Raw genomic sequence first — 16,895 nt, 5'->3', positions numbered from 1 at the left:
TTAGTTAACATAAAGTGAAGAAAAAAATTTAAAAGCGTGTGGATATTGTAGTTCATAAATTGGGGCACAGTTGTAGCTTACTGGTATGGCATCCTTAAAATACCCTGCAGTCTTCCAAACGATGATGGTCTGGGTGAAATGTAGCTCTTGCCTCCTCTAATCAAGCTTCAGTGTCTTGTTTTCAATCAGATTTTTTAATTTCCTATTTCATTTATTAAATATATAATTTATGCAACTTCTCAATATCTAATTCGGAGTGGTCAAGTGCTAGGACTAAAACCTTTCATTGTGCAGGGAAAAGTTAATTCACAAGGCAAAATCATTCAAGTGGATTTAGGTGTCCACACATGGAAAGAACTGTATAAAGGAAGCTTTCACTTCCGACTGGGAAATCCTGATACACTGAAACATTTCTAAAGCATAGATATAATTAAAATCTTACAGACTTTATAAATAAATTGGCAATGTTTTGTATTAAAGATACTAGTACTTAATTTTTGCTGATTAAATACTTGTGTGCATGTGATGTGTATAGACAAAAGATAAGAGTTAGTCACCAGTTGTACACCAATCTGAAAACCTAAGATACTCGTTGTTATATTCTAGGACTCTCTTATCTTACCAAACAAGAATCTTGAAAGCATTAGAGATGTCAAATCAATATGTTTTCCACACTGCCTTTTTTAAACCTGGATATTAGCAGTGTTTTGCTCTACCATGTGGTACAGAAAGGCCTAATATTTTAAAAATCATGTTCATTTGTAAAAGTGTCTTCATTCATTTATTCAAACGAAATTTGTCTCTACCTTTTTTGCCTGTTGAAAGCAGTACGTAGATAAAGCCCCTGGAAGTCTTTTCATGATTGTAGAAATGTGACATTAATCATTTGTTTGAAGAAATTAATATAGTAAACAACAAAATTCTGCTAACAGCATTCAAATAGTGAAATACAATCTCTTTTAGCAAGAATTGTGTAGAGTCTTTAATCTTGGTTTAGCTGAATCATTATTTATTTATAGATGAAGTGTGTAGTTGGAATTTCATAGTAATATATTAAGTTATGAGCACACATACCACCCTACTTGCTCCTTTTTTTTGTACCTGTTCTATATGTTTATCCATGTATTACAGCAAAGAGAAAATTATATTTGTTAAAATCAAATTTCAGTTATATTTATCATTTGCTCACTACCATCTAAAGTTTTTTTAGGCCTGACCTTTTCCATATTTATAACCCACATAAAGGATTTTTTGAGTTTGTGATTTTTTTTCAAATGGAAGCATAGGTTCAGTATAGCTTTAGTTGAATGATACACATTAGTGGCTTGCATTTTTATATCTCAAAGTTAGATCTAACGCACATGACGTTTTTAATCTATAGTAAGGAAGAAAATGCCACCTCTAGTTAGGAGAGAATGTTTTGAGTAAAGCGTAACTTCATAACCAATGCTGGAGTGCTCATGGTTGCACCAATAGCTGATATGATAGCTCAAATGGATGTGAATTTTCGGTAGCAGTGATTCTCTCCGGTGTTAAGCTGTTTTCATTTCTGCAAGTCCTTAAGGGCTGAGCCATCCTTCGGCAGCTCAGAGATTAAGATGTGGAGCTCAAGCCTGAAGAGCTGTTGAGGCTGCCTTAAAAAGAGCCATACTGCCATTCTGTATCATCAACCCCTCCTCCCGACCAGAAGTCAGAGCAAGCCTCATAGGAGTTATGCCACGCAGACACAGCAGGCATCCCTCCTTTAGTTACTACCCTCCTTTAGTAACTTCCACCCCATTTTCCTTCACTTGCTATAGGCCACTTCCAGATCAAATCTAGTCAAGGGACTCTGCATTGTATAGAAATTAAATTATCTTATGCTTTTATCTAACTGTGGAAATGACCATTTACCTGGTATATCTGGCTAAGCCACCATCTCAGGAAACAGAAGTTAACAGCAGTTAACAGTTTCTTAAAAGATTATTTGAAATAGTTTATGATGCTAACAGCTCCAAATTTTCCATTCTGAAATCTGGTGTAAAAAAGATCTGAAAACAGCATATTGTCCTTTTCCGTATTTTTAATAAAGTTACATACATGGCAGATGAACTAGGAAAAAAAAAAAAAAACCAAAATGTAAAGCCCAAAACTTATAAAGCTACTAGAATCTTGACTATGGTACCTTTAAGCAAATCAATATTGTTTCAGTTATTTCCCAAGGTTGGAAACCAGACCATAACTATTGTACCAAACTAGATAATCACAAGCTATTGGCACTGGCTTCATTGTAGTTAGGAAATGGGAGCCAAGAACAAAATTTCTTTGGAGGATCGGCTGGAAATGATGAACATAGTGGAATTTTACAAGGAGAAACATAAGAATTATGCATTGTGTCATGCCAAAACCCCGTTGCCATACTTAAAGAAAACTTGCTATTGAAAAGCAATAATTTAGGCAAGGAGAATTACATAGGTGAATGTATCAGGTTATCATTTTTCATTAATCCTTTTTCCTTCAAATTTTATAAAAAAATTGCAAAACCCAACAACAGATCTAAAGTTAAATAGATAATGTCAATGCATCACACAGGATGAACTTCTCATCACATACACGTAGTTTTGTTGATTGAAAGCAAATGTGTGAAAACAAACTTCAGTACCTCACACTGGAATTAGCAGCCGGCAACAAAAGAATAACGTATTGCAATTCTGGATTACATGCCACTCGTTTTTACTTTTTTGACACCTGGCTACACAAGAGTCTCTTGACTGTAGTTGGGCAACTAAGTGCTGTGCACAATTCAGGCTGACTTGGAATGGGACTAATAATCAGGTTCAGACTGAATAGAACTAGTTAAACTAGCTAACGTTAGAAATACTAACTGGAAAGGCGTATGTACTGAGGACTTAGACACCTTACAATTTGCAACAGAAAAGCCTCAGACTGTTTCCTAAGTATGGGCATCGATGTTTTCTTTAAACAAGAAAGTGTGGTAGATCACATTTTAAAAAAAAAAAAAAAAGGCCAAGAGAGAAAGAGGCTTTCACCTTTTAACCCAGTCCTGCAGATAGCAGACTATTTTACCATAGGCTCTTTTAAAATAAACCAGAAGCTGTTCTCTGACCACCAGCTAGAACACTGACCTCTCCCTCAGTGCCTTAAACACCACGTTATGAGGTCGTTCTCAGTCTTGGTTTTTCCAAGGGGGTCCAGGGAGCCCCTAATTCCCCATGTACCTGCCAGTGTTTCCAAGGAGACTGAGCAAGTGAAATACCGCTAATTTCTGAAGTGGCAACCAGGGCAAGTTCTACATTTGTTTTGCACTTGACCTGATGTCACCCAACACTATGCAAAATGGCCTAGAAAACTCCTGGTTTCTGCCTTTTTTTTTTTTCTCCCTGAGTTGCTGCCTATTTCGGGAGTAAGAGAATCTTTATCTATGCATTTTTGGAATGGATCAGTTCTTAATGTTCTTAATCCCCAAAATAATGAAGCAGAACAGAAAGCAGTCTGTATACACCATTTCCTAACTTTCATTAGTTTCTGCCTACATGTGTACAAGCGTATATTTTGCTGTTCTCTTAGGGCCATTGGCCAGCTGAGCCAAGCAGGTGGATTTCTACACCTCTGAAAAACCCCAGATATCAAGGGACTTCAGCAGGCTATGGAGGTCCACCTGAGTATATCTGACTGCACAGTTCAGCCTGACTATCTAGACTTCTCCAGCACTGCTTTCAAAGGGTTGCATCACTTTGAAACCTACTAATGCAAATAACGGCAAAATCTCCATCTGAGATCTTGGTAGGTTTAAAATAAATCCTGTGCTCAGCCTTTTTAATCCTCCTGTCGAGTTGGCTACGTAGATAAGCCACACAGCAAAATACCCCAATAGAGCTCAGAATCTATCAAGATTCTTGGAGACAAAATCAGAACTGAAAAGCTTTTGTTTAAAAACCACCTACAATTACAAACAAGTACATGGAAACATTAACAAAAAAGTTACCAAAACCTAAATTTCCACAAAAATCAGAAGCATCAGTGTTCTGTGGCTGCTACAGTCATTAACTGTTATGCATTTGGCATGATTCGCAACAGTCAGCACACTGCTAAACTGATTATAACTAGGTCCACTTCAACATACAGTATGTCACAAGAAGGGACTAGAATATTGTGACCCATACGAAGGTCACTGTTTGGGAGTGCTGAGATTAAGAATACGCCAAAAGCATCAGGTTTTCAAACTGCTGTGCTGTATTAGTAAAGCTCTGTATGATTTTTGTCAGTGCTGATGTGGAATCAAAGGGAGTCAGAAGATTAAAACTGAGCATGAGTATGATTAAAAATGTAGGCACAGACATTGCTGGTTTAATTTTAGTGCAAGAGGACGGTAATATAGTGACCACTGGCTAATAATTGTACAGCATACATGAATGTTGCAATTTCTGCGTTAATTTAGTTATCTTACAGGTCCGGTTCAGGTACAACTTTCAACTCTTCCGGATATCACACATGAATAGGAAAATGATAAAATCACTACTTAAGAGAATGGAATGTCAAAAACTGCAGCTAGATTAAAAAGCAAAACATTGCTTAACTTTTCAACAAATAACATAGTTATACATATTAAAACAGCAGTTAATTTTTTCTTCTACACCATCACTTAAACTAATCATCAGGGGAGTTAGGTCAACCCAGAATAGAGCATTGTGTAATTGGTTTGATGTAATACAGTAAAATGTCATGTTATAAGGTAGTATTTTTTATTTGGTAAACCAAATCTGTACTGTGGTGTGGCAAATACTGTACTTTCAGTGTTCTAATTAATCAGCTCCACAAACAGAAACAACATAAATACAAGGATTTGTATTAGTTTATTTAGCATTCTTCCATTTTAACGTGTCAGAGCAGTGCTGCTGACACACATGCAAGAAGCTTTAAAAACATGGTATTTTTAACCTGGCAGTATTATTTAATGGCTGAACAACAAGGGGAGGGAGGAGGAAGGAAAGGACTGACTGTACTATAGTTCCATAGCATCAATCAACAATACCCACCAAATTGTAACGTGACTTGGCCTGCTGCACAAGAGTGAATCAGCTGGAAACATATTCTAGGCACCTGTGGGACCGATCTATAATAAGAATGATGGAAACCACAAATTTAACAGGTTTTATTTAGTGGTCTCATATTTCACTGCACTAGAAAGCATGAGTGCTTTAAAAAGATGACTTTACCAGGTAAGCACATTGTCGAAACTATTGTTTCAATAATATATTTGTTTTTAATAATACACTAGTCTATAATAACCTACAGTCGTAACTCAAACTGACATTATCTATAAAGTGTAAGACCCAATATAATTCAATTAAATATCTAACAATTTTTATGTAAATTACTTTACTCCATCTTACACATTCCTTTATCTCTGGGGATCATTCTCAATTTCCTTTTCTGTAGCTTTTCTAGCGCTACACTGCATTTTGGTCATATCACCACTGAAGCTGAAGACAATATTTCAACTATTAAGCCTACCAGAAAATTATAGTTAGATTTATATCTGTTTTAATCATACATCTTTGCTTTCCAGAGGTTTTTCAAAGTACTTTTCCATAAAGACTAGAAAGTTCAGACAGGACACCAACATTGTTTTTGGTCTATTCTGACTTTCAGACTAGTTTTCGAGTATATTAATAGCCTTTGTACAAGCATGTTCATTAGAAAGAAGACTGTTAGCACATCCTAGATTGCCAGATTCTTCCCATTTTAAGTCCCAGTTGCTTGTAACTTTGCCAAACATTAAATGCTTAGGCTGAAATTTTCCATGCAATGTCTGTGCCTCAAGCTGAGATGTGTTGGAAAATTTCAGCTAAAAAAAATACAACTATTTCCAAGAATGAGGGTAGGGGAAAAACATTCTGTTTCACTTGTGGGGAAAAAAAAAAAAAAAAAAAAGAAAAAATCAGAGATGTTATCTCTGCAAAGCTCACTTGCTGTCATGCACTGCCCTGAAATTGGCAAGAAGTACTCATTTTGTTAAGAATTACACTTTTTTCTTTCCCTGTGAAAATCAACCCAGTATGAGCTACTTATAAGCCTTTGAAAAATTGTGGCCTATGCAGATTTACTACAACATGGGATTGGAAAGAACTGCCTAATGGACTGAGTTCAGTCCCATGCAATCATAACAAATGTACAGTAGATGTCCAGGTCCGAGAGCTCCACAGACAATCTTGGCATGTGCTCCTGCAAGCCCTTGGCCCCAAAACACTCTATTATAATGCTCGATTACAACACACTGAAAACATGAAGCATGAGATTAAAGCCACTATACCAGCTTGGTACAGGAAGAAAGCAGCAGAAGCTAGAGGAAGGGATGGCAAGGAATTGCTAATTATAGTCATTGAATAAAATTTCAAGGTGATCTAAGGACCAGACTGCTGGGAAAACTGGACATCTACTGCACATTTGTTATGATTGCATGGGACTGAACTCAGTCCATTAGGCAGTTCTTTCCAATCCCATGTTGTAGTAAATCTGCATAGGCCACAATTTTTCAAAGGCTTATAAGTAGCTCATACTGGGTTGATTTTCACAGGGAAAGAAAAAAGTGTAATTCTTAACAAATGCCCAGCATTATGAGGGGCACCAAAGTTCTTACAAGGGCTGGTCATAGAGAATGAACAAAATTCCAGCTTACCTGAACTTGTTTTTTGAATTGTATAACTTGCAATTGCTTCCTATTTTGGTCGTCTTAGCTGATTTTGCCCCTGTGTTCCATGAAGCCCTTGGAACAGTCATTATGCTTTTTAGTACCTTTTGTGGTTAAGAACCTCTGGTTTCTTCACAGGGGCAACATGCTGACACAATCACTCCAGCTGAGTCCGGAGCATTACTCTGTTATTTTACAAAGGCACCTGATGCAAATGAGAGGCTTGTATTGTCAGTGTGTCGTAAATATCTAGCTGCCATCAGCCCAACCTCTAACTTGCAAGCAACAAATGAACTACTTGCAGAACCAACTTCTAAGTAGCAATCATGGCTCATTTCTGTACCAGCTCCAGTATTACAATAAATGATGTGGTTCAAGAGGTTTGGGGTGAGTTTCTGCACAAGTTCATGAAAACTTATTTTTGCATGTGGAAATTTTGGAACCACTGCTGGTTCTGAAATATTATATAAACCCATTATGCTTTCTCCTTGTATGCATCCTACAGAAATGCCACATACATTTAGAGAGAGATACAATTATAGCATGAATCACATCAGCCACATGTTTGTGTTTTCTCCAGATTCAAAGCTTCACAGCGCTGCTCTGAGAGACTGCCCATCATGAACACTTGTGGTGTAAGGACAAAATGCTCCTCTGATAGATTCACAGCTGTTTCATTCTACCACAAATAGATAAAAATGAGCATCCTGCTGAGCCATTAAAGACAGACAGTGTACCACATATCGGTGCTTATTCACATTCAACTTTGGATGGCACTGGGACAGCTGGGATAAATCCCTGCATGCTTTAGCATCACCCACAAGTATTCAGAAACTGAAGATGTCTGGTACATTGTGATAACAGAAAATTGTGAATGGAGAGGGGTAGTTTGTAGGCTTCAAGTTCAGGGCAGAGCCACAGAGTTTACTTGCTGTGGAGAAGTGCTGTACAAGTGATGGAAATTAGAGGATACAGAACTACATCTGCTTCTTCTGTAGAGGTCCTATATGGTGGAAATAAAGTAATAATCTTTTCCACAGCTAGACATCCAATCATGTGGTGCTCCTTTTCTGACTGGAGATTCAAGAATGTGATCTGAGGAAATGCAGAGCTGTCACAGCTGGAGCTAAAGTAATTGAGAATTGCAGCTTAGGCATATAAAGTGTAATAATAAAGCTATGAACACTTGAAGCTCAGAAACCTTGAATTCAGCATCTGACATTTGTGAATGCTTTTAGCCTCAGATAATTCCTAGGAAAGACAAGAAAGCTGTTCGGCAGACCAAGCAGTTTAAGAGGACCATGAAAGGGTGACACTGTTGTAAAGGAGGGATACCCTTTGTTACCTATGACTGTCATCCCACATTGCTAGGCAGCTGTATATGGGTATGTGTATTTGTATTTATATGAAACTTTTGGACCATGTGGGTGAAAACACATTACAAATTGTAGTCTCAAAGTAACATCGTGTATCACAAAAAAACCCAAAATAATAAATTGAAGAGAGGAAAAAATCCATTTTACTACATCATCTTCCACACAATGCTGCTTCAGAAATAACAATTTGTCCTCCCTTCTGCAAAGGCTATCTTGCATAAAGAGGAAAGAGTGCAGGCTTTTTAGTCTGTGGCAACTGTGATAATGTTTATATATATCGGAGCATCTTTGAAAATCATCCTAATGTTACTTTGCATTGTGGGACAGACAGATCTTTTAATCTCTAAGAACCACCAGTGACTCATACTGGCAACTGCATTTCAGTTTTATCCATTAGAAGTAGAATCAGAATTTTTAATTGAACAAATACAATTCTCAGTCATGTCAGTTTTGATGCTTTGAAGAAAAGTCAAGCATAAACTAGGTGACAATATTTCAAAGTGGTTTTCGTCCTTGCTCAACTAGCTCAAAATGAACAACCAAACATTTTTATGAAACATCAACCTGAGAAGAAATTTTTTTTAGAGTTCAGAAAAATGTAGTCTCTGCATACATTCTTGAAGTTATAGATGGACAATCTGGGACCTCTGAATGGACACCAATTCAACATTAAATTATAGCACCTGTACCACAAAACCATCCCCCTAGTAACACATATTACTAACACTCTCATCATATATCTACATTATGCTACCAAATATCAATATGATCTCTATGCTTATTAAATCCTTAATGTGGTTTTAGTTTAAGAATCAAGGTGTTTCATTTAGGATGGTAAGGGCAAGAGACTTCATCACATACTTTTCTACTTTCCCCTCCAAGTCCACTTCCTTTTAGATCTTATTTTGCTCCATTCTTACCTGTACTGACCTAGAAACTCTTAAGAGGGCTTCATTCACAAAAGAACAGTTGTAGGATGAGGACCTTTGTTTGGTTTGTAAACATGCTACCAGCTGCAATCTGCGTTGAAACCAGAGGACATTTGAAGAGAAATCAAATCATATATAGGAATTACAAATCCTGCTCTCCTGGAGGTGAGTAATTTTATTCTTTTCTTGTTTCTCTCCTCTCGTAAGTGCATGAAAGATCTACACACTTTAAGTATTGCATAGTCTTTGGTTTTGCATATGGACAATTTGAAATAAGCTTTTATTATTAATTTAAAAAAATGCCCTGAACTAGAGGAGAAAGGACTCGGTGCCATTGAGCAGTCTGGCCTACCTCAGGTCTCTTTCATCCAAAAGCTTTATTGACCCATGTAAAAGTTAGCATATGCTGAACTCTGTAGGATTAATGTGTTCATAAACTAATGAACATTTTAGTAATTTAGGTACATGTATAAACTCAAAAAAAGCAAAACAGTGGAAATCTAAGTTAAAAAATGAGAGGCTCTGTGGTCAGGAATTTCCAAAAAATTAAGACATTCAACGCAATGGTGATTTATCAACACAGAAGAGTTACCTCTTATGGCATACCCGAAACCACTTGATGAAAGTTTCTGTTCCACAAACAAAATGTTATATGGAGTCGTTATGCCTGAGCTAACTTTGAGGCTAACTTCACTTCCTGAATTTCTCAAGAGCTTGATCTCTCAAATTCATTTTGCACGATTCTTTGCATTGATTTTCCTTGTTTAGAAATTAAGAAGGAAATCAGGAACTACTACAGTACATATAAGCTTTGTTAAATATTTAAGGAACCCTAGCATGGTTAAGTCTTTTTAATGAGGGAAGAAATCTTAACTATGCTAAGACACTATAAATGCTTAAGTCTCCGTAGGAGTTTAGAGTAGTCCAGCCACACAAGGACACTGTAAGAGCTTAAAGAAATTTTAATTGGTTAATAAGCCATAAATTCTTAACCAATCTTTAAAGAGTTAAGTGCTATAATCCCAAATGCTTGATTCTTTTATCCAGTCAAAACAATCAGTGAGGTCAAAACTGTAAGCCTCTGAAGTTCAGCATAATTTTCCTTTGTATCTCTGGGCCAAAGTTTGCAGCCAAAGTCTGCATCCATGCTCAACCAAATCTTCAGTGGTCAGTGAGCTCAGCCTGCTCTGAATTAATCTCTCTCTGCCATTTGGGTGAATTTGAACTAAGAGCTCAGTCCTAAATACTGGTTACCTGAAACATTACCCGAATCCTGCCCCAAGCCTTCTATGGTACTCACTAGAGCTATTTACTTAAGGTCAAGCAAAAAACCTGCAATCAAGCACTGAGGTGCCTGCCAGTCTCTTACTTCCCAAGCCAATGCCTAACTATGACATGTCCTCTGACCCAGGAAGTCTACCAGGAAGATTAAAAAGATGTGTCAGTTTTATGGTTGAAATCTATTTATAAATAATATTTAATTATCTTGTTGGGAAAACACAAGAAATTGTAGCACTTTCTAAGAAAAATGCAGCAAGCACTTAGTGATCGCTTTCAAAATGACTGCTCCAGGTACGGTAGTGAGCTGTGTGTCAAAAGGCTAAGATAAAGTTCCTACGCCTGACATAGTAGAGAGTTGTAACTACCATGTAAACCAGGCATTTATAATCAAACTATCTGTGTCCATCTCCATCCTACTCCCCAGTATGCTATTGTTAAAATACACTGTCGTGGTTTTACCCCAGCTGGCAGCTGAGCACCACGCAGCCGCTCATTCACTCCCCCCCATCGGGATGGGAAAGAGAATCAGAAGAGTTAAAGTGAGAAAACTCGTGGGTTGAGATAAAGACAGTTTAATAGGTAAAGCAAAACCCGCGCACACAAGCAAAGCAAAGCAAGGAATTCATTCCCCACTTCCCATGGGCAGGCAGGTGTTCAGCCATCTCCAGGAAAGCAGGGCTCTGTCACGTGTAACGGTTACTTGGGAAGACAAACGCCATTGCTCCGAACGCCACCGCCCCCCCCCCCCCCCCCTTCCCCCAAGCTCCTTATAAACTGAGCATGACGTCATATAGTATGGAATATCCCTTTGGTCAGTTTGGGTCACCTGTCCTGTCTGTGTCTCCTCCCAACTTCTTGTGCACCCCCAGCCATCCCGCTGGCAGGGCAGTGCAAGAAGCAGAAAAGGCCTTGGCCCGTGTAAACACTGCTCAACAATAGATCCATAGAACAAAAACATCTCTATATTATCAATGCTGTCTCCAGCACAAATCCAAAACATATCCCCACACTAGCTACTATGAAGAAAATCAATCCTCTCAGCTGAAACCAGGACATACCCTTATTTAAAACTTTTTCGATCTAGCCTAATTATTAATTTTTTTAACGGCTACCTTATTTTCTGATGGTAGTTGATGCTAGTAAAAGTACTTTACTGACCCTTCCTGGTTAAATACCATCGGGCCAAAATTCAGTTTAATATCATTTAACAGGGCAGTCACTATAAACAGAAACCTCTGACTGTGCAGTCAGTAAGCCAAAGGGAATGTGAGGATTAAGAGAATGTTCCAGGAAAATTTATAGAATTAAATTAGCCAGATTAATTTAAAATAATATGTCATAGTAATATAACTGAGAAAAATATACATTTTTATTAAAGCAATAACCTTCTTGCAATTTTAATAATTATTTCAGGAGAGTGGGAGCTTTTAAAGCCACTTAATAAATGTGGGCATACTGATCCTATCCACTGCTGCTTCTAAGTCTTACAGATAGCAAAGATTTCCCCCCCACACACAACATTTCATTAGTGGCAATGATATGTTCATATGTTTTCTGACTTCTTGCAGAAAAGTAGTTTATGACCCGTAAGAGATCCTTAGCAATAGGTAGTAAATTTTGATCACTACTCATGGGTTGGAATCCTACTGGCTCCTTGATATAGAAGGGCTCTATATACCAAGCCCCTAAATTTGCAGGATGGAATAACCTCTCAGAAGTGTGAAAGGTTAAACTGCATTTTTTGCAGCTTTGAAATGAATCAGAGGACATTACTGAAGAGCAGTTATGCTTCTTTATGAACCACTAAACCAGGTTTGAGGGGGTTTTGTGTTTATTTTTGTTTGCTATGGAATCACCTTCAGCAGCAACAGCTCATAGCTGGATGTTGTAAAGCCTGGTTCAGATGTTTGGTGTGACATAGTGCATGGGAACAAACAGACTATATGTGAAAGAAACAGCAGGTACCAGAGCTTCTGTGGCACTGAAAGAAGGTGTAGACAATTTTATGGCCTTACAATAAAAATAAATTAAAAAAAGATGAAAGAAACCCTTGCAATGTTAGCCCCGTTTAAGGCCACTCTCAGCTAGAGAGTTGTGAGGTACACAGACAAGTGAACAAAAGAGTGTCCAGAGAAAGGAATCTTGTTCTGGAGCCACACTGAAGGCTTGCAATGAGGGAGGAAGACAAGGAGGCCAGTAACTAAACATTTAACGTGCTGGATGAGACATTATTGTAGTACATACGTTTTAGACTTACTGAAGTGGCTTCACATGGCCTCAGAGTTTTCTCAGTTACCAACTATATTTACTTGAAAGTGTCAGTCAATCTTCAAAATATGATGACTTAAAAATAATTAATTTATTAAAAAAATCTTACATGCTTTTTTGATTACTGTCTGTATGTTCAGAAACAAGTCAATATTTGGTTGAACTTTTTTCTCTACAACCATAAAAACTAGAAATCATGATTAAAAATATAGTGTTTAAAGAGATGACATTTCTGTCCTCTATCATGTAAGTTTAAGGGCTGGGACAAACATGCAACTTCCATGCCTGTAGCTTCATCCTGTATCAGTCAGTCTTAATTATGCCCTTCATTTAATGTTTGTTGTTGCCTGAGTGTAAATCAGCTTAGTAGAGAAATTGCCATATATCTAACAAGTCACTATTGCTCGAACAAGACCAGTCTCAGGCATACCTGAGGCAAGAGAAGAATCATTACTACTCTCTATTATACTTATAATTCATAACTAGAATATTTCTTCTTTTCATCTAGTAAATTCTAATTCCTAAAAGCTATTGAAATCTAAGAAAGCATTGCAAGCTATAAAATACCTACTTATTACAAGTTTCCTGGATTTTGAACAAAAACATTTAGATACTTAAAAATTGCAAAGAAAATACTATGTTAAACAAGATGAATACATTTGAAGAAAGGTGATTTGCATAAAGGCTAATTCTCTCTAAATAGATAAAATAAGCACCTTTACAAGCTATCTGTAGATACTTTTGAAGTACCATTTATGCTTTTTAGGTGTGAGAATAGACTCATTTTTCCATCCTTTATTATTCATAGAATCATAGAATGGTTTGGGTTGGAAGGGACCTCAAAGATCATGTAGCTCCAACCCCCCTGCCATGGGCAGGGACACCCTCCACTAGACCAGGTTGCCCAAAGCCCCATCCAACCTGGCCTTGAACACTTCCAGGGAGGGGGCAGCCACAATTATTGCTATAATCAGATTAAATTGTTTCCAGAATTGAAGTTATATTGAAGTATATATGAAGTATATGTAAATATCACATGTACACAAAGACATATATCTATATGTATTTCAAGATTCTCTTGGCTGGCATGCAGAAAAGGATGGAGGATGGACTGGCAAAATGATTATCTGTAATGAGAAATTATCTGAGCCGTCAGCTACTCAGCCAACTCTCCTACCAAACCCAGGAAGGTTGCTGCTTAACTTTATGCCAGCCTGTTTGGTTTCAGCATGGCTCAGAGTCCTTTTAGTTAAATTTTTCTGGCCAATTTTGCCATGTTATGGTTTAGCTGCATGCTTGCTTTGCCAAGGCTAGATTAATCCAGGCCACTCAGGAAATATTAATTTTTTTTTTTTTGTGGTCCTCATGGCATCAATTTTAAGTCACATTTCTGATTACCTTTCTTTCTATATGGTTATTACTACTACAGAGCCTAGGGCTATTGGTCTTTCGGACAGTTAGCAATTGCATCTATTACAGTGTTTGTCCTACAGCTTTGGGGAGGAGATAGTGGAAATGAACAGATCCAGGTAGACTGGAATCTTTTATTTTCCTTCCACCTCATTGTACCAAAGGAATAGCATCTCCCAGATATATCAGGTAATGTATTTGAATACCAAATACTGATGTGTTTGAATATTTGTAGTTAATAAAAAAGGTTATGGCCTGATATTTACTCAGTCAGTGTTGATGCCAAATTAGTTGTTTCACAGTAAGAGCTACTCAACCGGTGCCAAGGTTGAAACTAGTAAGAGTCTGCGAACGCTATTTTTTAAAAAATAAATTGGTAACTCTCTGCATTTAACAATTTCCAATTAAACTTCAGAGAGTGGCTGTTGGTAGAAACCCACTATGCATTTGTTTTCTGTTTGCACTCAGTAGGTCTCATTTAGGCCATTATTGTTGCCTGTGTTCAGTAACAAGAGACAAATAAAGAGCTTCTTTCTTTTCAAAAAGGTCACTGGTTGTGTTTCTACTTCTGATACAAAATTTTGTATTGTGAATTCTTGATCTGTTTCATTATTTTGACAGCTTTCATACTTCCCCACAGCTATTTATAAAATAAAGGTGGAGTTTTTTTCATGGCATGGTGACTTTTCCCAGCTATTTGCTAGTTATCTGATGCCACAAGGAAAATAATTAATGAATAGTCTAGAGATCTAATGAATTTGAATGCCTACTTACATTCTAATGAAGTCCATAGGTCTTAGGCACAGAATTGAGTACTTGGCTGTGTGTCTAAATAAAAGAAAATCCACAATAAAGAAAAAGAATGTGAGGTTAAATATATTCACAATACATGTTTGCAGAAGTAATCTCTGGAAATATGTACGTATTTTTCCAGGGATAGTGTCTTTACTTAATAGTTGTATTTAATTCTGAATTTATCTGCTTGTGACATATTAGAGAATCAACGACATGCCTTCTTCTCTACCCTATTCTATATACATGTGGAAAGGGAGTCATTTGTTGACAGACAAACATATATAATGAGGTTTGCAATACTTTTCTAGCAGCAGGCATGCTTTATAGCTTCTGTAACATCACAACAATGCTAGACTATTGTATTTTTTTTCTAGCAGAATTATGTTAAAGAAACAAACTTTCATTTGTGCAATTTGCACAAGCAAAAGTCAAATGGAACTAATTATAAAATCTTGTGCTGGTGTTAAAATAAATTACAGTATTGCCCCTGTTCCAAGAATGCTATAGCAAATAAATTGTAGCAGTACAGTGCAGTACACCGCTGTGTCCACTGGGATGTGCCCCCCTTTGCTTTCTGTCAGACTGCCAAGGGAGCTGCCTTTAGGTGGTCAACATGCAGAGAAATATGGTTGAAAAAAATTGAAAAGGAATGATCTTTATTTATATGCAGTGTTGTCTGGACTCTAACCCACTTCTCTGCCTCAACCTGTTGGTCTGCCCCACCTTGCCTTTCTTCTGTGGCTTGCAGGGGAGGGGCAAGACAGAATAGCTCTACATGACCCTCAGAAAGGCATCAGGCACCAGGTAATCAGGTCTGTAACTATATTAGAACCAGCTCAGACCATGGATAACATGGCCCTTGCTCCTTCTCAGCAATGCCTTCTTTGCAAGTTCCACTTCCCACTGTACTGCTGCCATGCCTCACATGTCGACCAAAGGTCAGTCCTCCTACATGCCTGCCTGGCTCCCGCTTGCCCTCCTTACAGGGCAAGTTGCCTGAAGCTGCTGGCAAATGTCATTTTCTGCTATCTGTTTGGGCAGACAGCACTTAGGCTTGGTGGAGGCTGACCTAGAAGGACCAGAGTCACCCTTCTTTGGTGAGGATTTACATTTCTGGGCCATGATCATGATGACTTTGTGCCTTATCTGTGGTGCAGTATGGGCTCTCCAACAGCACCTGGAAGATCAGCATTGTGGGCATGGACTCAGGTGTCCATGTTGCTGGAGGAAGAAGAGAAGGGTAGGATCTCAAAAATATCCTATAAACCATCATCAAAGTGGCCATTAAGAATCTGTGTTAATTATTTAAGATCAGCTATGCTGTAAATCCCTGACAGGTATCTGTTGTACATTATTAATTCATTCTGCTCTATAAGTGCTGTGAATAGCATGACCAACCAGTTAATTCATATAACGGTGCTTATATAATCTGCTTTGTAAATACTGCCAGAGACAGTGTCATTCCTGGAGCTAGAGTATTTCAGAAATTATGTCAGCCAGTTTTATTTATATTACCCAGCAAATCTATTTTCTCAAAGTACAGCAACAGGCAATGGGACACATCAACACACACAAGCCTGTGAGATGGATAGATCTGCCCATTAGGTCCCCAACCCGTAAATTGGTGAAACAGCTTTAAATTGCCTCACATCTTTAACTTGTTTTTCAGTATCATTAACATTTGGGAACCATTACACAAACTATAATCCAGATGATTATGGAACAAAGTGGCTAATGTTAGTTCCCTGAATGAGACTCATTTATTTAATACCAATATTGAAGGAGTTGGGGTAAGGGAAAACTGTGTCTGGAAGGAAAGAAATTGCATATATGAGGACTTCAGGTATATCACATCAAACCAATTTTTAACCTAAAGAAGAATTTTATATCAGGAAAATCTAAAAACCAATAATAAAACCCTAGTAGCATCTCAGTTTACCTAAATAAACAACATTTTCACTTCTAGAAGTCCGGGATCATTCAACTGACTTTACACAAATGTATATGAGTATGGCCTTACATTCTTCTTCATCAGTTTCCAATATGAATATGGAGCTTGAGACAAATGGGAGTGTCACCTCCAGTCAGGGCCGCAATAAACTAAAAAACAAAACAAACAAGCCTAGCAAAAAAACCCCACCCCAA

This window comes from Balearica regulorum, chromosome 1, assembly GCF_011004875.1.
Source record: "Balearica regulorum gibbericeps isolate bBalReg1 chromosome 1, bBalReg1.pri, whole genome shotgun sequence".
NCBI classification, from domain to species: Eukaryota; Metazoa; Chordata; class Aves; order Gruiformes; family Gruidae; genus Balearica; species Balearica regulorum.
This window is presented reverse-complemented; position numbering follows the sequence as displayed.